Source organism: Narcine bancroftii, chromosome 7 (genome assembly GCF_036971445.1).
Source record: "Narcine bancroftii isolate sNarBan1 chromosome 7, sNarBan1.hap1, whole genome shotgun sequence".
Lineage (NCBI taxonomy): Eukaryota > Metazoa > Chordata > Chondrichthyes > Torpediniformes > Narcinidae > Narcine > Narcine bancroftii.
Window position 1 is genome coordinate 209,316,547 of NC_091475.1, and position 22,289 is coordinate 209,338,835.

Below are 22,289 nucleotides of genomic sequence, written 5' to 3' on the forward strand. Positions count from 1 at the left end.
TCTGATTGTTTATATTAGTTATCTTGACAGCATGTCCCTGGAGTTTCAATCTCTTTCGTGTCATTGTTTGCTACCCAGTCCAGTACTAGGGTGGCCATTTCCAACATACCAAAATGGAGGACAAGCAAAGTTAGTGTGAGAGACTCTCTCAAAGGCAGTGGGGGGGTAGGTGGGGGGCGGGGGGTGGTGAGCCTTTGTGCACAGCCATCATCCTTCCCCCTCACTGTGCATGCGCCAGCTGTCCCTCGTGCATGTGCGGGAGAGGAAACATGGCTGCAAATGCCTCATTTAACAAGTAAGTACCCTTTCTGCCCCTTAATTTGTCATCCAATTGGGGGTGTAGGGCCTACACCCTCAAATGGAGAACAAATTAATGTCTGGCTCGAGGTGGAGCCTGACGGAGGACAGTCTGGACTGTCCAGCCTAAAACAGGACATCTGGCCACCCTACCCACTGCTGTGCTGCCATCGGTAAATATGAAGAAGTATGGGATTAAGCTGCTGGAGATCCTGCAGCATCCATAGGAGGTGAAGGTCTATCACCGATGTTTCAGGTCTGAGCTCTTTGTCAAGGTATGAGTACAACACAGGTGGACGCCTGAATAAAAAGGCTGGGAAGAAGAGGCGGGGGGTTGTTAAAGTCAACAAGTGCTGTCTGTCAGGGGTGGCACAGTTGGTGTAGCAGTTAGCGCAACAGTGCCAGTGACCAGGGTTTGAATCCCATGTTGTCCGGTAATGAATTTGTACATTCTCCCCGTGTCTGCGTGGGATTTCGCTGGCGGGGGGGAGGGGGGGGGCGGTGGGGGTTTCCGGTTTCCTCGCACCATTTAAAACTTACCGGGGTTACAAGTTAATGGGGTATAATTGGGCGGCACAGGCTCTGGGCTGAAATGGCTTGCTACCATGCTGTATATCTAAATTTTATTAATATTATTATTAATGAATGAACAAAAGCAGAACCAAAGTATGTACAATCACTTCTTTATTGTATTTCAGCGATTATCTCCCATTGTTAGGGACGCCGGGCAATATTCATGGATGTCCATCTTACGGCAGGCAGAAGTTAAAGTATATTATGTATATTTAACGTGTATTATGTATGTTACATGTTTCATATATTATTATGTAACAACAAAATGACCCCTGCGATGTAAGGACAGGGGAAGTGAAGAGACGGGGTGGGTGGTGGCAGGGGGGGAGTGACTAACGGAAACCAGCTGTTTGGAGGGTGACCAGACTAAATATGAGGCGTTGTTCCTCAGATTTGTGGGTAGTCTCAGTCTGGCAGTGCTTGGGACCATGGACAGACACATTGGCATGGGAATGGGGCGTGGTATTTAGCTGTCCTGTCATGGGTAGAGAGCAGTGGTTCTCAACCTTTTTCCACTCACATCCCACTTTAAGTAATGCCTATGCCATCGGTGCTGTGATTAGTAATGGTTTGCTTAAGGTGGGATGTGGGTGGAAAAAAAATGTTTGAAAACCACTGTTTTAATCATCCCTCATTGTCTCGTTATGTGCACGGTTTCAAAACTCCAAAGGAAATGGGCCGATGACAATTTTTCTCAAGCAAAATATTTCAGTAACAATTGGGTCTAGAGCAGTGATTCTCAACCTTCCCTTCCCACTCACATCCCATCTTAAGCAATCTCTTACTAATCGCAGAGCACCGATGGCTTAGTGGTTACTCAAAGTGGTATGTGAGTGGAAAGAAAAAGATTAGGAAGCACTGGTGTGGATGGTGTGTGGAATAAGACTGAGTACTGTTAGGTAAAAACATCATGAGCTGGGAATGTAGAGGGAGTCACCCAGTGCTGGGCCGTAACAAGATGCAGTTGTGACCTTGTACTCTCAAGATAAGAGTGGGGATGACAAATTGATGTGCAGGAGGCTAGCAGAGAGGGATAGCAACAGTTTATTCATTGGACAATGTCATGGTATGATAATTTACTAAGTACGTATCCTAAGGTATATAAAAAACACCACTTGCTGATAACGGCAGAATGCGCCTTCTCCAACTAACACTGTTAGTTGCAAGTGTTACAATCCGGCAATAAAGAACAAAGAACCTTGATTTCGACTCAGTCTGGTGTTTGACTCACAGATCTAACAGTACACATCCTTGAGGAGAACCACTGTAGAGTATAGTCACATTAATCCCGTCTTCTATACTTCTATAAGATCATTAGACATAGGAGCAGAAATAGGCTATTCAGCCCATCGAGTCTGCCTCACCATTTCTTCATGAGCTGATCTCCCACTCAACCTCACTGCCCGAACTTCTCCCCATAACCTTGGATGCCCTGGCTAATCAGGAACCTATCAATCTCTGCCTTAAATACACCTAGTGACTTGGACTCCACAATTGTCTGTGGGAAGATATTCCAGAGATTCACCACCTTCTGGCAAAAGAAATTCCTCTGCATTTCCTGAGCAGATGCCCTTCATTACTGAAGTTGTGCCCTTTTGTCCTCGACTCTCCCACCATTGGAAACAATCTTTCTACATTTACTCTGTCCATGCCCTTCAATGAAATGTTTTAATGAGATTCAAACCTCCCCCCACCACCAAGATGCTCCTAAATTCCAACGAATACAGGCCGAGAGCTGTCAAGTGCTCCTCACGTCATAACCCTTTATTTCCCTGAATCATCCTTGGGAACCTCCTCTGAACCCTCGCTTAAATCAGGAGCCCAAAACTGTTCACAATATTTCAAGTGAGGTCTCACCCATGCCTTACAAAGTCTCAACATCACATCCCTGCCCTTGTATTCTGTTCCACTGTGATCTGTTAGACAGGAACTGAAGGACGTTGTGTCCAAGGACTTTACGCACGATTGAGAGCTTTTTTTTCTACAGGAGCTAAAATGCCATTTCAAAAATTATTTCTTGAAACAATTTCTCGGTGTCCTGCGGTCATTCTTTACGTTAAATTTAAAGATAGACATGCAGCATGGCATCAGGCCCTCCATCCCACAAGTCCTTGCCACCCAATTACACCCAATTGACCTACAACACCTGTACGTTTTGAAGGGTGGGAGGAAACCGGACCCCCTGGAGGAAACCCACGCAGACACAGGGAGAATGAACAAATTCCTTACAAACAGCGCTGGATTTGAACCTGGGTTGCTGGCATTGCAGCAGTGTTTCACTAATGGCTACTTAATCGTGCCATTCCTAATTATGTCTGATTGGAAATTACACAGGACTGTCCAAGAACAGTGTCTATTTTGAGCAGAATACTGGACTCAGGCCAAGAAAATTTTGGCTTTGTTATTTTTCAGCTGAAAAGAACTTGTTTAGGTGTCTGAGCTGCTGTGAAAATTGAGCAGTTTGATATGGCGGTGATGATGTGATTAGGCAGTCTAATTCATCTCTCCAAATGGGAGTCCTTTTTGGGTGGATGACCCTGCAACTTGGGTTGGTAATGGGGAAAAGTGGATCCCTCTGCTGTTATTACCCAGTGTGGTTGGGATCTTTCTGTGCAACACCAGCTGCCAAAGTAAGCCTCATGCAGACCAATGGGGCAAACCCATTTTATCAGCTTGGTCTGCAGGGAAGGGTTGGGCCAAAGGGCATGTGGCTCCATGCGTACAGCACGGAAACAAGTCCTTCAGCCAGTGGGACAGGGTGGGGCGAAAGAAGAGCTTTGAGGTGACAGGGAGGGGAAAAGGGCTGAGAGAGATTGAGGTGGGGAAGAAAGAGATGGCGGTGGGGAGAACATTACCTCACAACCCATGAGGTTGTGCTTACCTATGTAAACCATGTCCGCTTCAGCCTTCCCTACCTCACACCCATAACCCTCTATTTTTCTTGCATCCATGTGCCTGCTTAAGTCTTTTGAATGTCCCTATTTGTACCAGCCTCCAGCATGACACCCACCATTCTGTGCAAGAAACCTACTTCTGACATTTTCCCTGAACTTCCCTCCACTCACCTTAAAACAATGTCCTCTGGTATTTGCTATTGTCACCTCAGGGAATAGGTGCTTGCTGGTCGCCCTATCTACGTCCCTTGTAATTTTTGTTTTGGTGGGAAAATTGTCTATTTTTCTTATTTACTGTCAATTTGTTGAGAACTAGGGGACACAGCCTCGAGATTCAGGGGTGAAGAGTTAGGATGGAGATGAGGAATAAGTTTCTCCCAGAGATGAGTGAATCTGTGGAAATATCTGCCGAAGGAAGCAATGAAGGCTGCGTCATTATATGTATTTAAGCCACAGTTAGATAGATTTTTGAAGGATCGAGGAAAGAGGAGAGGGAAGGGGGAAGAGGGAGGATTGGGAAGGGGAGAGGGGGATATGAGGAAAAGAGGGTAGAGGAGGAGGAGAGAGAGAAAGGGGTAGAGGGGAAATGGGAGGAGGAAGAAGAGAAAGGGGAGGGGTTGGGGAATAGGTTGAGGGGTAGAGGGAGAATGGGGGGTTTGGAGGGGTAAAGAGTGGTAAAGGAGAAGAGGGAAAGGGGGGAAGAAGATTTCAGGGGAAGAGGGGGTGATAGTGAGGGGTTGAGGGTAGAGAGAGGCGAAGGGAGAAAGAGAGTGTGGCAGAGACAGGGAAAGCGTGAGAAAGATCCTGTAAGGAGCTTGTACATTCTCCCCTTGTCTGTGGATTCCTCCCAGCCTTCAAAACGAACAGGGGTTGTAGGTTATTTGAGTGTAATTAGGTGACATGGGCTTGTGGGATGGAGGGCCTGATGCCATGCTGCATGTCTATCTTTAAATTTGTGGTCCGAAAGACACTTGAATAGAAGAATGGGGAGGGGCAGGGGAGAAGCACAGGCTGGCAGGTGAGTACAGGTGGGGGGGGAGGGGCAGAAATTTCTTCTTTCGACTTTTTTCCCCTGAATTTCCTCCCCCCCCCACCAGTATTCGCTTATCACCTGCCATCCCGTGTTCCCTCCTCTCTCCCCTCCGTTTTATTTGAGAGTCTGCCCAGTTCTTGTTATTATCGATTATAATGGCCTGTTCCGTGCTCTACTGCAGACCTCAAACAAGAGGGTCTGCAGATGCTGTGAGTGTAGTTTAATGCACAAAAGTGCCGGAGAAACTCAGCAGGTCGCACAGTGCTCTTTATGGCAAAAATGTACAGCGCCCTCCATAATGTTTGGGTCAAAGACTCAATTTCCTTTATTTGGCCCTGTGCTCCACAGTTTTAAATTTGTAATCAAACAATTCACAGGTAATTAAAGTGCACATTCTAGATTTTATTGAAAGGTTATTTGTACACATGTTGGTTTGACCATGTAGAAATTCCATCACTTTTTATACATAGTCAAAGAAGCCATTATGAGGCTGAAAAACAAGAATAAAACAATGAGACGTCGCCCAAACCTTAGGTTGACCAGAATCAGCAATTTGGAATATCATGAAGGAGAAAGAACGAACTGGTGAGCTCAGTAATTGCAAAGGGACTGGTAGGCCAAGGAAGACCCCCACTGCTGATAGAACAATTCTCACCAGAATGAAGAAAAATCCCTAAACGTGTGTCTGCCTCCAGGAGGCAGGTGAGGATGTGTCACTGACCACTGTCTGCAGAAGGCTTCATGAACAGAAATACAGAGGCTACACTGCAAGATGCAAACCATGGCAAAGGTGTTATGCTTTGGATCTTGGGCATTTCCTTTACGCCTCCACACTTTGCTCTTGCCATCACTCTGATACAGGTTCATCTTGGTCTCCTCTGTCTACAAGACCATTTTCCAGAATTCTGCAGGCTCTTTTAAATACTTCTTGGCGAAGTGACCATCCTTTCTGTGGTGAACTAGGGGTTTACATCTTGTAGTATAACCTCTGCATTTCTATTCATCTTTTTCCTGTCTATGTGGGACAAACGTATCTAGAATCCTGTGCATAAGGTCCCCAAACAGGCACCACATTACTTCTGTGCTTTGGCCAAGAAGATCTGTTCCCAATTTACTCTCCCCACTTCCTGCCTCATCCCATCGTAACTCACCCTTTCCAAATTAAACACTTTACCATTTGTTCTGCACCTGTCCTTATGGATAAGTCAGGGAATTGTGACCACTGCTACTGAAATGCTCCCTGACTGAGAGGACTGTCATCTGACCAGGATCATTACCCAGTATTAGATCCAGTATGGCCTCTCCTCTGGTCAGTTTGTCCACCTACTTCTTGGACACACCTGACAAATTCTGCCCTCTTCTATCCCTCCTGAGGTGTCCGTCAATATTTGGGAAATTTAAGTCTCTCATAACAACCACCCTGTTATTTCTGCACCGTTCCAAAATCCGCCTACTTATCTGCTCCTCAGTGTCCCAAGGGCTAATTGGGGACCTATAAACTATTCCCAACACAGTGATTGCTCCCTTCCTATTTCTGACCTCCACCCACTATGTCCTGCCTTCCTGCAGCTGTGATACTGTCCCTGATTAGACACGTGCATCCCCGGATTAATCCCTTCTCCATTGTGCCTAATGACACTTGATCCCATGCTAAACCTCTGCAGCCCCTTTCATACGCTTCTCAAAACTCAGCTCCTGACCTGTAAATCAGGGTCTAACGTGGATTGATCGTGTTCCTATGAGGGGCTTTCCTGCAATAAAGTGCTGTATAAATGGACATCTTTCTTTCCACCAGTCACAGCAGCATTCCCATGTGGTTTGTTTTTGCTTGTTGGCCAGGAAGATAAGTCATTAAAAGGCTTATGGACTGTTCTATAAATAGGAGATTAAAAGGAGCTCAAGCACAAAGTGCTTGCAGAGTAGAAAACATTGAATTTGTATCAGCGCGGAGAGTGCATGATACAATGCTTTGTGGTGAGGGAGCAAATCGTGAATTGAGGAGACTTTAAATCCAGTTGCTACCAATTACTTCCTCACCTTTTACAATGATGGTATGTGTTTAGAGAACACATGATGTGGCAGAAGATGTGCAGGAAATTTATAGAAGTCATATCATTAAAAATTCAGCACCAGGGCACATAAGGAGATATTAAATCAGGTGATCAGAAGCTTGGAGAAAGAGAGTCAGTGAGAGAGAGAGAGAGAGAAACTGAGAGTATGTTAGGGAAACAGACAGAAAAACTGAGATAAAGAATGAGAGACAGAGAGTGAAGGAGAGACAGAGACAGACAGAGAAACAAGGAGGGAGGAGGGGTTTTGGAGCCTCCCGCACAAGATCAGAGAAGGTGCCTTCTCAACACAGGCCTGATCCAGCCTGTATGCCCTTTTGTCAGTGGGGTGGGTCCCTGAAACCTCTGTGGAACCCCATCCTTCCCATTCTGCTCGTCAATGCTCCTGATCCCAGCCCCCCACCAAATTTTCCTCTCCCATCCACTACCATTGCTGCTTTATAGCCCTCTCACCCTTCCGTCTCTCCCCTTCTCTCCAATTCCCTTTCCTCTCCCCTTCCTTCCTCTCTCCTCTCCTCCCCCCCTCTTTCTCCCCTCTTAACTCTCCTCCCCTCCTCTTCTCCCTTCCCACACAGTGACTCATCCTGACAGGATGCTTTCAAAGGGGAACCTGTAGCAGTTGTTGAGGAATCCATTCGTTGACATTCTGAACCTCCACACGCTTCTGAGGAAGTATTCCATTCTCAAGTGACTGAATGAGGCTCAAAGTCAAAAACTTACTTACTTTCAATAAAGTGTCTTTGACATTGTAAACCTTCCCCAGAATCAATAGTCAAATGTATCACTAGAGAAACAAAATCCAAGGTCGTGGAATCTCAAGTGAACTTGGAGATGTTGGAGGGGTTAGCCAGCGTCTATGGAGAGAGAGGGACACTAAGCTTAATCAGAAATCTACTTTCTAAAAAATATTTTTTTTATTTTTCACTCTATGAACCATATTAACCAAAATACACATAAACAGTTCCCTCTTGAATATACAGTGTCGTTTTTTTCCCCTTTTTTCCCCTCTCTTCCCTCCCTCTTTCCCACCCCCCTCCCCACTCACCAAACGTTCAACATATGCGATACATTAAACAATTGTCATCACACAATGAAAATAAACTAGAAATTTGTGTCATCTACTTTTACACACTGGGTCAGTTCATTTCGTCTTCTCCTTCTGTCATTTTAGGGGGTGGAGGTCCGTGGTAGGCCCTCTCTGTTTTGTTCCATGTACGGTTCCCAAATTTGTTCGAATACTGTGACGTTATTTTTTAAATTATATGTTATTTTTTCCAATGGAATACATTTATTCATTTCTATGTACCATTGCTGTATTCTCAGGCTCTCTTCTGATTTCCAGGTTGACATTATACATTTTTTTGCTACAGCTAAGGCTATTGTAATAAATCTTTTTTTGTGCTTCATCCAGTTTGAGGCCTAATTCTTTACTTCTTATATTACTTAGAAATAAAGATCTCTGGATTTTTTGGTATGTTGCTTTTTGTGATTTTATTTAATACCTTATTTAGATCTTCCCAAAACTTTTTCATTTTCTCACATGCCCAAATTGCACGTACTGTTGTTCCCGTTTCCTTCTTACAGCGAAAACATCTATCTGATTCTGTTGGGTCCCATTTATTTAACTTTTGTGGCATGGTGTATAGCCTGTGTAACCAATTATATTGTATCATGCGTAACCTCGTGTTTATTGTATTTCTCATAGTTCCGGAGCATAGCTTTTCCCATGTTTCATTCTTTATCTTTATGTTTAGATCTTGTTCCCATTTTTGTTTGGGTTTACAGCTTGTTTCCTCGTTCTCTTTCTCTTGAAGTTTGATGTACATGTTTGTTATAAATCTTTTAATTATCATTGTGTCTGCAATCACATATTCAAAGCTGCTTCCTTCTGGTAACTTCAGTCTGCTTCCCAATTTGTCCTTCAAGTAGGTTTTCAGTTGGTGGTATGCAAACATTGTACCGTGAGTTATTCCATATTTGTACTTCATTTGTTCAAAAGAAAATAAATTATTTCCCAAAAAACAATTTTCTATTCTTTTGATCCCTTTTCTCTCCCATTCTCTAAAGGAAAGGTTATCTATTGTGAAAGGGATTAGTTGATTTTGCATCAATATTAATTTTGGTAGTTGGTAATTTGTTTTTTTCCTTTCTACGTGAATCTTCTTCCAAATGTTGAGCAGATGGTGCAGTACTGGTAAACTTCTATATTGCACCAGCTTTTCATCCCACAGTAGAGGCAGATTCATTAAATATATTTAAGAGGGAATTAGATATATTTCTTCAGTATAAGGGTATTAAAGGTTACGGAGAGTAGGCGGGGACGGGGTACTGAACTTTAAGATCAGCCATGATCTCGTTGAATGGCGGAGCAGGCTCGAAGGGTCGAATGACCTACTCCTGCTCCTATCTTCTATGTTTCTATGTTTATATAGTATATGTTCAGGTACCTTCTCCTCTATTTTATCTAGCTCTATCCTGGTCCAATCTGGTTTTTCCCTTGTTTGATAAAAATCTGATAGATATCTTAATTGTGCTGCTCTATAATAATTCTTAAAGCTTGGTAGCTGTAAGCCCCCTTGTTTGTACCATTCTGTTAATTTATCTAGCGCTAACCTCAGTTTTCCCCCCCCCCCTTTTCATAAGAATTTCCTTTTTATTTTCTTTAGCTCCTTGAAGAATTTTTCTGTTAGGTGAATTGGTAACAATTGAAATAGGTATTGTATCCTTGGGAAGATATTTTCATTTTAATGCAATTTACCCTTCCTATCAGTGTTAGTGGTAAATCTTTCCAATGTTCTAAGTCATCTTGTAATTTCTTCATTAATGGCTGATAATTTAATTTGTATAGATGGCCTAGATTATTATCTAGTTGAATACCTAGGTATCGGATTGCTTGTGTTTGCCATTTAAATGGTGATTCTTTCTTAAACTTTGAGAAATCCGCATTATTCATTGGCATCGCTTCACATTTATTTGCGTTGATCTTGTACCCCAATATTTCTCCATATTCCTTCAAATTCTTATGTAATTCTTTTATTGATATTTCTGGTTCTGTTAAGTATACTATGACATCATCTGCAAATAGACTGATTTTATATTCCTTCTCTTTTATTTTTATCCCTCTTATTTTATTTTCTTTTCTTATCAATTCTGCCAAGGGTTCTATAGCTAACGCGAACAGTGAGGGAGATAGTGGACATCCCTGCCTAGTTGACCTGCTTAATTTAAATTGGTTTGATATATATCCATTTACTGTCACCTTCGCCAATGGTCCCTTATATAATGCCTTAATCCAATTAATATATTTCTCTGGTAGGTTGAACCTCTCTAGTACTTTGAATAAATAATTTCATTCTACTCTGTCAAAGACTTTCTCTGCGTCTAAGGCAACCGCCATTATTGGCGTTTTGTTTCCTTGTACTGCATGAATTAAGTTAATGAACTTACAGATATTGTCCGTTGTTCGTCTTTTCTTAATAAATCCAGTTTGATCTAGTTCTACTATTTTTGGTACACAGTCGGCCAATCTGTTTGCTAATAGTTTAGCTATTATCTTATAATCTGTGTTGAGTAGAGATATTGGTCTATACGATGCTGGTGTTAGTGGATCTTTCCCCGTCTTTGGTATTACTGTAATTATTGCTGTTTTGCATGAATCTGGCATGTTTTGTGTTTCTTCAATCTGGTTTATTACTTCCAGGAGAGGAGGAATTAATAAGTCTTTAAATGTTTTATAGAATTCTATTGGGAGTCCTTCCTCTCCCGGCGTTTTATTGTTCGGTAGTTTTTTTTAATATATCCTGTATTTCCTCTATTTCAAAGATTTTATTAATTTGTTTTGCTCTTCTTCTTGCAATTTCGGTAGTTCAATTTTAGCAAGAAACTCATCTATTTTGTCTTCTTTCCCTTCGTTCTCAGTTCGATATAATTGCTCGTAGAATTCCTTGAAGTTTTCATTGATCTCTGTTGGGTTATATGTAATTTGTTTGTCTTTTTTCCTTGATGCCAATACCGTTCTTTTAGTTTGTTCTGTTTTAAGCTGCCACGCTAGAATTTTGTGTGTTTTTTCTCCTAGCTCATAATATTTCTGTTTTGTCTTCATTATGTTCTTCTCCACCTTATATGTTTGTAGTGTTTCATATTTTATTTTTTTGTCTGCCAATTCTCTTTTTGTTGTATCTTACCTTGTTGCTAATTCTTTTTCTGTACTTGCCAGCTGTTCTATTTCCCGATTGTAATCCTTCTTCATCTTAGTTACATAACTTATTATCTGCCCTCTGATGAAGGTTTTCATTGCATCCCATAATATAAATTAATCTTTCACTGATTCCATATTTATTTCAAAGTACATTTTAATTTAGTGCTCAATGAATTCTCTAAAATCCTGTCTTTTAAGTTGCATGGAGTTTAATCTCCATCTATACGTTCTCGGTGGGATGTCCTCCAGCTCTATTGCTAATAACAGGGGTGAGTAGTCCAATAACAGTCCAGCTTTATATTCCGTTTTCCTAACTCTCCCTTGGATATGGGCTGACAACAGGAACAGATCAATCCTTGAGTATGTTTTATGTCTACTCAAATAATATGAGTATTCCTTCTCCTTTGGGTGTTGCCTCCTCCATATATCCAAAAGTTGCATTTCCTGCATTGATTTAACCATAAATTTGGTTACTTAGTTCTTTCTGCTAGTCTTTTTTCCAGTTTTATCCTTCTTTGAGTCCAAATTAAGGTTAAATTCCCCTCCTATCAGGATATTCCCCTATGTTCTGCAATCTTCAAAAAGATATCTTGCATAAATTTTTAATCCTCTTCATTAGGTGTGTATACATGAGCAAATTCCAAAATTCTGAATATATCTGACACTTTATCAGTACATACCTCCCTGCTGGATCTATTATTTCCTCCTCTATTTTGATTGGTACATTTTTATTGATTAATATAGCTACACCTCTAGCTTTTGTATTATATGATGCTGCCGTTACGTGTCCTACCCAGTCTCTCTTTAATTTATTATGTTCCACTTCAGTTAGATGCGTTTCCTGCACGAATGCTATATCAATTTTTCCTTTCTTCATTAAATTTAACAGCCTCTTCCTTTTGATTTGGTTATGTATTTCGTTAATATTTATAGTCATATAGTTCAACATGGCCATTTCATACTTTGTTTACCTCTCATTTCCGCTTCCTCCTCACCACCTTTCCCCTTTTCCATTTCTGTTTTTTTTTGAACGCACTGTAAGATAACACTTCTAAAACATAAAATATTTCCACTATTCCCACATCTAAAATTCCCTTAACCCCCAATTTCCCCCCCTCTCTGAGTTGCCCCTTGTCCCTTGCTGGGCAACCACAACTCCCCTCTCCATTTGGATTGCAAACTTGCTCGCAAGCGTCAACTGATTTCGCAGAGACTGTTATTCTCGCCCACCAAGCCCCCTCCAGAAAAGACTTCTATCTTCACATATAACAAAGCTCACCCTCTTTATTCCCCCCTTACTTCCTATCTTCCCTTTTCTTTCCCTCCTTAGTTCTTACTTATACGTCATTTTTCTTTATATGAAGTTTGTCGTCATTCTTTGTTCTTGTTACATCTCTTCATCTCTCTTTCTGTCTTGCAGGGGTTCTGCAAAGTCTCTTGCTTTCTCCGGATCTGAGAACAGTCTGCTTTGCTGCCCTGGGATAACTATTTTAAGCACCGCTGGATATCTTAACATAAATTTATAGCATTTCTTCCATAGGATCGATTTTGCAGTGTTAAACTCCTTCCTCTTCTTCAGGAGCTCTAAACTTATGTCTGGGTAGAAAATTTTTTTTGACCTTTGTATTCCAGTGGTTTTTTATCTTCTCTCATTTTATTCATTGCCTTCTCCAATATATTTTCTCTTGTCCTATATCTCAGGAATTTTACTAAAATGGATCTTGGTTTTTGTTTTGGCTGTGGTTTCGGGCCTAATGTTCTGTGTGCCCTTTCTATTTCCATTCGTTCCTGCATTTCTGGCATTCCCAGGACTTTTGGGATCCATTCTTTTATAAATTCTTTCATATCTTTGCCTTCTTCATCTTCCTTAAGGCCCACTATCTTTATATTGTTTCTCCTACTATAGTTTTCTATTATATCCATCTTTTGAGCTAACATCTCCTGTGTTTCTTTAATTTTTTTATCACTTTCTTCCAATTTTCTTTTTAAGTCGTTCACTTCCATTTCTATGGCTGTTTCTCATTCTTCCAAATTGTCTACTCTTTTCCCTATTTCTGTTATGACCAGCTCTAATCTACTCACCTTTTCTTCTGTACTTTTCATTCTTCTTTTTATTTCACTAAATTCTCATGTCAGCCATTCTTTTAATGCTTCCATATATTCTTGAAGTTTTTTTTTAATCTATGAAGAGGTACAAGGACTGCCTAAAGAAATCTCTTGGTGCCTGCCACATTGACCACCGCCAGTGGGCTGATATCGCCTCAAACCATGCATCTTGGCGCCTCACAGTTTGGCGGGCAGCAACCTCCTTTGAAGAAGACCGCAGAGCCCACCTCACTGACAAAAGGCAAAGGAGGAAAAACCCAACACCCAACCCCAACCAACCAATTTTCCCCTGCAACCGCTGCAACCGTGTCTGCCTGTCCTGCATCGGACTTGTCAGCCACAAACGAGCCTGCAGCTGACGTGGACATTTTACCCCCTCCATAAATCTTCGTCCGCGAAGCCAAGCCGAAGAAGATATTCTTGAAATTTTTTTAAAATCTATGTACTGTCCATTTCATTTATCTTCTATTTCTCTGTGCAGAGCTTGATGTTCTCCCTCTTCTTCTTCTGTGTCTGCTCTAGGGTTTGTATTTTCTACTTCTCTTCCTTGTATCTGTGTCTCTTCTGACTTTTTTGTTGAGCTGCTTGTCTCAGTTGGTTGGGTATTTTTTTTTTCCATGGTGTCTTGATGTTGGTTCTCTTCTTCTGGGCTGGTTATTTGTTGTGTCTTTGGTTTCCTTTTTTCTTTCTCACCCCTCCCGTTCCTATTATTTCCTTTATCTTCCAGCTGAGAGCCCTGCTGTTGGGTCTCTCTCAGCTGGTCATGCTTTAGAGTTCCACTCCACAGCTGGTCCCTCTTCCCGTCGGTGTTGTCGTTGTCGTGCGCGGTTGCGCACCTTTGTTTGGCTCCGTGAGCCATCTTTTCAGTCCTGCGTTCGGTGGGTCGCAACCCTGCGGGGTTTCCACTGACCTCGGGGAGTGGGCTCCTCTTTCCATGGTGGGTCCCTGCTTTATCATACAGGTAAGGCCTTCACCTTTCTCTTCCGGTGTCTTTCTTTCTTCTTCCCATTGTTTTTGGCTTTTCTTTCTTTGGTGCCATTTCCTCCACACCTTTATTTTTTTCTTTGTTGTGATTTGTGTGTCTGGGGCTTTGTTTTTTCCTCACTATTTTCCTTCTTTTCTGGAGAGGGGTGATATTCTCCTACCAGCCACTACTCCATCATGTGACTCCTCCAAGAATCTACTTCTTCAGGCGTTTGCGGAGGTTTTGATATGACACCAGAAACCCTGGCAAATTTCTACAGAATGCGTGGTGGAAAGTGTGCTAACCGGCAGCTTCACGATCTGGCACGGGGACACCAATACCCCTGAGCGTAAAGCCCTCTAAAAAATAGTGGACACATCCCAGGGCATCACAGGCAAAACCCTCCCCAACATCAAGAACATCTACAGAGGACGCTGCCGTCGGAGAGCAGCAGCAATCATCGAGGACCCACACCAGCCAGCACACGCTCTGTTCTCACTGCTGCCATCAGGAAAGAGGTATCAGTGCTACAAGACTCTCACCACCAGGTTCAGGAACAGCTGCTCCCCCTCCCCCATCAGACTCCTCAACAACACTCAATCAGGGACGCATTTAAGGACTTGCTTGATTTTTAAAATTCTCTCTGCATTGCACTGTCAGTTTGTTTACATTTGTTATCTGTTTACAATTCTTTATTTTTTCACATGCATACTCTGTGTAGAGTTTTCTTTTTGCTTATCCAATAAGTGGTAATTCAGGGTTGTACGTGATATCACATAATGCACTCTGACAATAAACTGAAAACAGATTGAAGCAGTCAGTAGGCCAGGCAGAGAGAATGACTCAGGTCATCCGAATTCTGACACAAGTCTTCGACTTAAAACGTTAACTCTGTTTTTATCTCTCTCCGGAAATGCTGACATTTTCTAGCATTTACTGGTTTTCTCCTGGAGAGCTAGTGCTTTTCTCTTTAGGGCAAAGAAAGGTAACGGTGACTTGGTGCATAAGAAGATCAGGAAGCCCAGATAGGATGGACAACCAGCACCCTTTTCCCATGAGCATACACCTAGACGTCCAAGAGTGGAGTGATTAGATTCAGGGGACATCAACATTGTCACTTGAGAATGTTGTAAATATTTTTAATATCTACACTATTTTAAATCCACAAAAACAAGCACATTTTAGGCATGACTACAATTGTGAATCAGTCTATCATTTTCAGATTCAGATTTCAGATTTGTACATGCAGGACATCACATACATCCCTGAGATTCTTTTTCCTGCGGACGCAGCAGAATTACTACTAATTGGTAGTGCAAAAAAAAACTGTACAGAATATACACGTGTAAACAAATGAAAAAAAACTGTAAACCGTTAAAGAAATTGTAAATAAACTGTGCAATATAGAGAGAATTTAAAAAATCAATAGAGTGTGTCCCTGATTGAGTTTGTCGTTGAGGGGTCTGACGGTGGAGGGGTAGCAGCTGTTCCTGAACCTTGTGGCCCCGAGACCTCTTTTCTGATGCCAGCAGTGAAAATAGAGCATTTGCTGGGTGGTGTGGATCCTTGATGATTGCTACTGCTACTCTACAAAGGCAGTGTTCCCCATGGATGTTCTCGATGGGGCGGAGAGTTTTGCCTGTGATGTCCTCTTATTTTATTGCATTTTATGTTATTTTAGTTTATAGCCATTGTCAGTGTGTTTTATGTACCTGCAATCAGTAATCAGGAATTTAATTACAGCTCCCCATTGTGGTTATGGGTATGGCAGTAAACAGTCCTTAATATCAAGTATTATAAATGTGTCAATCAAGCTGCTTATATTTTCAAAAAACAGCAATACACCGGAGTAACTCAGCAGGTCACGCAGCATCCCTAGGAAGTGAAAGGATAACCAACGTTTCAGACCTGGGCCCTTCGTCAGATTCAAGCAAAAAACAGGCAGGCGCCTGAATAAAAAGCGTAGAGGGTAGGGGAAGGAGGAGAGGAGGGAGGAAGGGGAAAGGGGTGGAGCACAGGCTAGCAGGTAAGAGGTTATATAAAAAAGCAGATGGTTTGATTTTTGCTCAGCAGTTATCAGACCAAAGGAAGAACATCAACCACAATTTTCAGCCACGCCTGACTAAGCAGAAGGAACCAGCTCTGTCCAAATGTTACTTAAATGTTAAAATTGAGCCCGCATTCACCACCTCAGCTGGCAACTCGTTCCATGCCCCCCACCACTCTATGTGAAGACGTTCCCCCTAAACTTTTCACCTTTCACTCATGTCCTCTGGTTTGTATCTCACCTACCCTCAGTGGAAAAAGTCTACTTCCATTTACTCTGTCTTTACCCCTCATAAGTTTGTATACCTCTATCAAATCTCCCCTCATTCCTCTATGCTCCAGGGAATAAAGTCCTAACCTGTTTAACTTTTCCCTGTAATTCAGTTCCTGAAGTCTAGGCAACATCCTAGTAAATCTTCTCTGCACTCTTTCTATCTTATTGACAACTTTCCTGTAGTTAGGTGATTAAAACTGCTCACAATTCTCCAAATTTGACCTCACCAACATCTTATACCACTTTACCATAACATCCCAACTCCTGTACTCAATACTTTGATTTATGAAGGCCAATATGCCAAAAGTTCTCTTTACAACCCACTTTCAGGGAATTGAGTGCCTGTATTCCCAGATACGTCTGTTCTACCGCACTCCTCAGTGCCTTACAATTTACCGTGTATGTCCTTTCTTGGTTTGTCCTTCCAAAATGCAACACCTCATGCTCGTCTGCATTAAATTCCATCAGCCATTTTTCAGCCCCTTTTTCCAGCTGGCCCAGATCCCTCTAGAAGCATTGAAAATCATCTTCACTGTCCACAACATCTCCAATCTTAGTGTCATCTGCAAACTTGCTGATCCAATTTGCCACGTTATCTAGAATTTTAGATCATTGATATAGATGACAAACAACATTGTTTCCAGCACTGATCCCTGAGGCACACAACTAATCACAGGCTCCATTTTGAGAAACAACCATCCACCACTACTTTCTGGCTTCTCCCATATAGCCAAAGTCAAATCCAATTTACTACTTCACCATAAATATGGAGTGCTTGACTAACCTTCCATGTGAAACCTTGTCAAGGACCTTACTAAAGTCCATGTAGACAACATCTACAGCCTTTCCTTCATCAACTTTCTTGGTAATCGCCTCAAAAAACTCTATAAGATTGGTTAAATACAACTTACCGTGCACAATACCATGTTGACTATCCGTAATCAGTCCCTGGCTATCCAAATGCTTGTATATCTGATCCCTTAGGACACCTTCCAATAATTTACCTACGACAGACTTCAGGATCTCCCGCCTATAACTTGCCAAAATCAATCCCACAAGGGCCTACTAGGCCTGACAGCAAACTGCCTGATGTAGACTCTCTAAGCCAGGACACAACCCGAGAGAATAAAGACACCCTTACCCAGACTCAACCCCATTCAAAGACAACACAAATAGAAGCCCCACTACACCAATTCCCACAATAGACTCCGGATTCCCTGGGCCAGCACACTTACGACAAATTACAGGAACACTCTACTCCAATCGTCCGGCACCTCACCCATGGCTAAGGACATTTTAAATATTTCTCCCATGGCACATGAAAGTTCAACACTAGCCTTCTTCAAGGTCCAAGAAATATCTTGTCAGGCCCTGGGGATTTATCGATCCTTATTTGCTTTAAAAAAGAAAGCACTTCCTCTTCTTTAATATAGTTTCCGTGACCTCACTGTTTGTTTTTCTTACTTCCCTGTTACTGCACACACATCCGGGGGTTCGAATCTGGTGCCATGTATGAGGAGTTTATACATTCTTCCCGTGCCTGCGTGGGCTTCCTCCAGGTGCTCTGGTTTCCTCCCACCCTTCAAAACATACAGTGTTATAGATGAACTGGGTGTAATTGGGTGGCATGGACTCGAGGGCCGACAGAGCCTGTTATCATGCTGTATGTCTAAATTTAAAACATTTAACTGATCATTCTCGGGTCAAAGACGTTAAGTGTTTGTTTCATTGCTCTACAATTCCCCATCCTCTGCCTTAAGGCCAGCTGTTGTTTAGCTCCCCTTTGTGCCAATGACATCGTTGTCGGCAAATGATAGCCCAGCACTATTAAGTTGACAGCGCCAGCTAAACACTTTCTATCTTTTATCCTTCTAAAATCCAAGCCTATTCCAAAGTTCCACTCTGTCCTAACTTCTGCCAGAAAGCAAAAGCAAGCTGGCAGGTAGTAGCCGTTATCCTCAATAATAAGTAGGCTGCTTTGGATGGCCTACTAGGGCAAAGCCAGGTGTCTGATACTGTGGCTCAAGAGGGAAGGAGGGAGAAAAGGAGAATGCTAGTGATAGGGGATATAATAATGGAGCAGACAGGAGATGAAGGAGATCACTGGATGGTTAATTGCCTCCCAGGTGCCAGGGTCAGGGGCGCCTTGGATTGGGTCCGCAGCATCCTGAAATGGGAGCGTGAGCGGCCATGGTATCAATGGCATAGGTGGGTAAAAGGATAAGGTCTTGAGAAAATACAGGGAGGTAGGTAGGAAGGTGAAAGACAGGATTTCAAAAGTGATCATCGGATTGTAGGCAGAGTGGAATGTCAAGTTTAGTTTATTGTCATCTGATTGTACAAGTCCAACTCGACGAAAGTGCAAAACGTGCAGACACACAACCAGACACAACACATATGCAAACAAACAATATATATGCAGGACAAGTATTCCAAAATACAATTAAATAAACATTGTTTCGTGAAAATGGAGTCGTGGGGGGTTAAGGGTATTAAATTCAGTATAAGGGTATTAAAGGTCACGGAGAGAAGGCGGGGACGGGGTACTGAACTTTAAGATCAGCCATGATCTCGTTGAATGGCGGAGCAGGCTCGAAGGGTCGAATGACCTACTCCTGCTCCTATCTTCTATGTTTCTATGTTAATATGAGCAATTCCTTTGGTCGTTCAGCATTCTCACTGCCCGTGGGAAAAAGGTGTTCCTCAGCCTGGTGGTGCTGGCTCTGTTACTCCTGTATTTCTTCCCCGACGGGAGCAGCTGAAAGATGTGTGTGGGATGGAAGGGGCCCCTCGATGACTTGGCGTACCCTCTTTAAACAATGATCCCAGTAGATCACATCAATAGAAGGGAGACTCCACTCCTCTTCTCTGCCACTCTTATGGCCTGTAGATTAACCTCTGATTCATTTCTCTGCAGAAACCGTACCACACTGTGATACAGCCGGCAAAGTCACTCTCAATAGTCGCTGTTGCACCTTCCTGATAGATGAAGAGAAGTTGAGTGTCCATGATAGGTCACTATTTAAGTGAACTCCAAGGAGCTTGGTGCTCTCCACTCTCCCTACTACAGAGTTGTTGATGTGTAGTGGAGTGTGATTGTTCCTGGTCCTCCTGAAGTCCACGATCATCTCCTTCATCTTGTCCACGTAGAGACTCATATGACTGTATGGCTGTACAATTGGTCCAGGGGGCAGGGTTACAGGTTTCTGGATCATTAAGATCTCTTCTCGGGAAAGTACAATCTGTTTTTAAAAAAAAAAGAATGGGTTACACCTAAACTGGAAGGGAATTACTTGGGCAGGGTTTTGGATGGGTTAATCCCACAGAGACAGAGAAAAGATAGTAGGATAAGGGAACCGTGGTTGACATAAAAGGTGATGCAGCTAGTTAAGAGGAAGAATTCACAAGATTTTGGAAGCAAAAGACAAGAAGAGTTCATGAAAATTATATGGTAGCTAATGGACAACCCTGTCTACTCGATCTAGATAATGGGAATGCTGGATGAAATTTACCCGTTAGTAATCACTTTGGCATTAGGCTCAGAATATAGAGCTTTAATCCAATTTATAAATGTTTGCCCTAACCCAAATTTTTCCAGCACCTTAAATAGAAAATCCCATTCCAGTCTGTCAAAGGCTTTTTCCTCATCAAGGGCCACAGCAACACTCAGATCATCTCATGTTTGTGCCAGATGAATTATGCTGAGCAATCTGTTTACATTACCTGCAGATTGTTTCGTTTGCACAAGGCCTGTTTGGTGTGCATTAGTTAATTTTGGCAAGGCTTTGACAATAATCTTATAGTTCGAATTCAGTAATGATACGGGCCTATAAGATGACTGTTTCAATGTATCCCTATCTTTTTTAGGTCTCACCGTAATTATTGCAACTGAAAAAGATTCCACGAGGCCACGGGCTACAACTGCCTGATCCAATACCTCCATAAAAAGAGGTATTAAAAGATCTTTAAAATTGCTTTTAAAATTCAGGGGGAACCCATCTCCTCTCCCAGAGATTTATTAGTTTGTGATGAGGCCAAAGCTTCACTTATCTCTGCTTGAGTAAAGGGAGCATTTAGACCTCTATGTTCTTCTAGATTTAAATTTGGAAGGTCAAATTGTGACAGGAAGTCCTCTATTTTATTCTCATCTCCTAATGATTGCAATTTATATAATTTAACATTAAATTGTTTGGAAGCCTCATTAATGTCTTGTGGTTTATAGGAAATCCTGTGTGGTTCTGTTTTAATTCCATTTATTGTTCTGGAGATCCGTTCTGCTTTCAACTGCCAGGAGAGCACCTTATGGGTCCTTTCCCCTAGCTCAGTGGTTTGCAACCTTTTTCTTTCCACTCACATACCACTTTAAGTAATCCCTATGCCATCAGTGCTCTGTAAGGGATTGCTTAAGGTGGGATCTGGGTGGAAAGAAAAAGTTTGAAAACCCTATTTTAATTGGACCTCATGGACTCGTTATGTGCACAGTTTCAGAACTCCAAAGGAAATGGACCAATGACCATTTTTATCAAGCCAAATATTTCAGTAACAATTGGGTCTAGAGCAGTGATTCTCAACCTTCCCTTCCACTCACATCCCACCTTAAGTAATCCTTTACTAATCACAGAGCCCTGATGGCAGAGGGATTAGTTAAAGTGCTATGTGAGTGGAAAGAAAAAGGTTGAGAACCACTGCATAGTACTTTTTCTTAGTTCTAATTATTATTTTTTTGTTCTGTAAGTTTACAATGTATTGGACTTTAACTTTTTGTTAACTAATTGCGTATGTTTTTCTTCAGAGCCCATTTGTTGAAGATCCTTTTCCAGATATATCTCCTGCTCCAATTCTCCTTCTTCCTTCATATATTCCTTTTTAATCCGAGAGGTATAACTAATTATTTGTCCTCTTAGTTATGCTTTCAATGTGTCCCAATTCAATTAAAGTTGTTCTCACAGAACAAAGTAATTTCCATCTTAATAAAATTACAAAAATCCGGTCTCTTAAACGCAATGAATTAAGGCGCCATCTATAGGCCATCTTTTGCTTATCTGGCATAACAATTGATCTGAGAATGATCTGAGAAAAGTCTCACTTTAGCCTTCATGATCCTACCCTGCAATTGAGCTGAAGCCAAAAATAAATCTATCTTAGAGTAGGAATCGTATTGTCCTGAATAAAAGGAATCATCCCTTTTCCTTAGTTGGAGTCGTCTCCAACTCTCTTTATCCACTCTATAGAGCCGTTAGTGAAATCTATCAGACAAGATCCAGACATTAAAGGTTTCAGGGTAAATCAGAAAGAACATTATTTTCTTTTGATGTACTGATATATCTGACAGATTCAGAAACCTCATTACTAAAACTGAAATCTAAACTGGAGGATTATGGGATAGATTCAGGTTATAAACTCAATTGGAATAAAATCAAAATTATGCCACTTATGGGAGGTAATTATCAAATTCATAGAAATGCACAATTTAAGTGGCCACTAAATGGTATAAAATAATTAAGGTTAAAGGTAGATAGTAACTTACAGAATTTATATAAGTTGAACTATCTTCCCTTGCTTAAGAGAATAGGGGAAGACCTTGGTAAATGGATGATTTTCCCAATAATTCTTATTGGCAGAGTCAATTGGATAAAAATGAATGTGTTGCCAATATCTCTTCTAGACTTTCTCAATTCCATTTCCTTAGAAGTTTTTTCAAGACTTAAACAAAAGTATCTAACTCTAACCCTATTATGCCTTTTAATCAATTAATGATTGATCCCTTGTAAAACATTATTTTGTTATATTCAATTGAGGGCTTATTTAAGAGAGGAAGTAGGATCGGAAATTATT

General features: G+C 41.7%; 1 protein-coding gene across 16 annotated transcripts in view; it reads left to right on the forward strand.

Annotated features, from left to right (window-relative positions):
- gdpd5b (glycerophosphodiester phosphodiesterase domain containing 5b) overlaps nt 1-22,289 on the forward strand; it is a 312,299-nt gene that overhangs the window by 168,003 nt on the left and 122,007 nt on the right. Inside the window, exon 2 of one of the 16 annotated variants that reach the window (XM_069892146.1) lies at nt 21,247-21,332. The exons of the other annotated variants lie outside the window; for them this stretch is intronic. The gene's annotated coding sequence lies outside the window, so the exon portion shown is untranslated. The remainder of the gene's footprint in view (nt 1-21,246; nt 21,333-22,289) is intronic. 16 annotated transcript variants of the gene reach the window in all.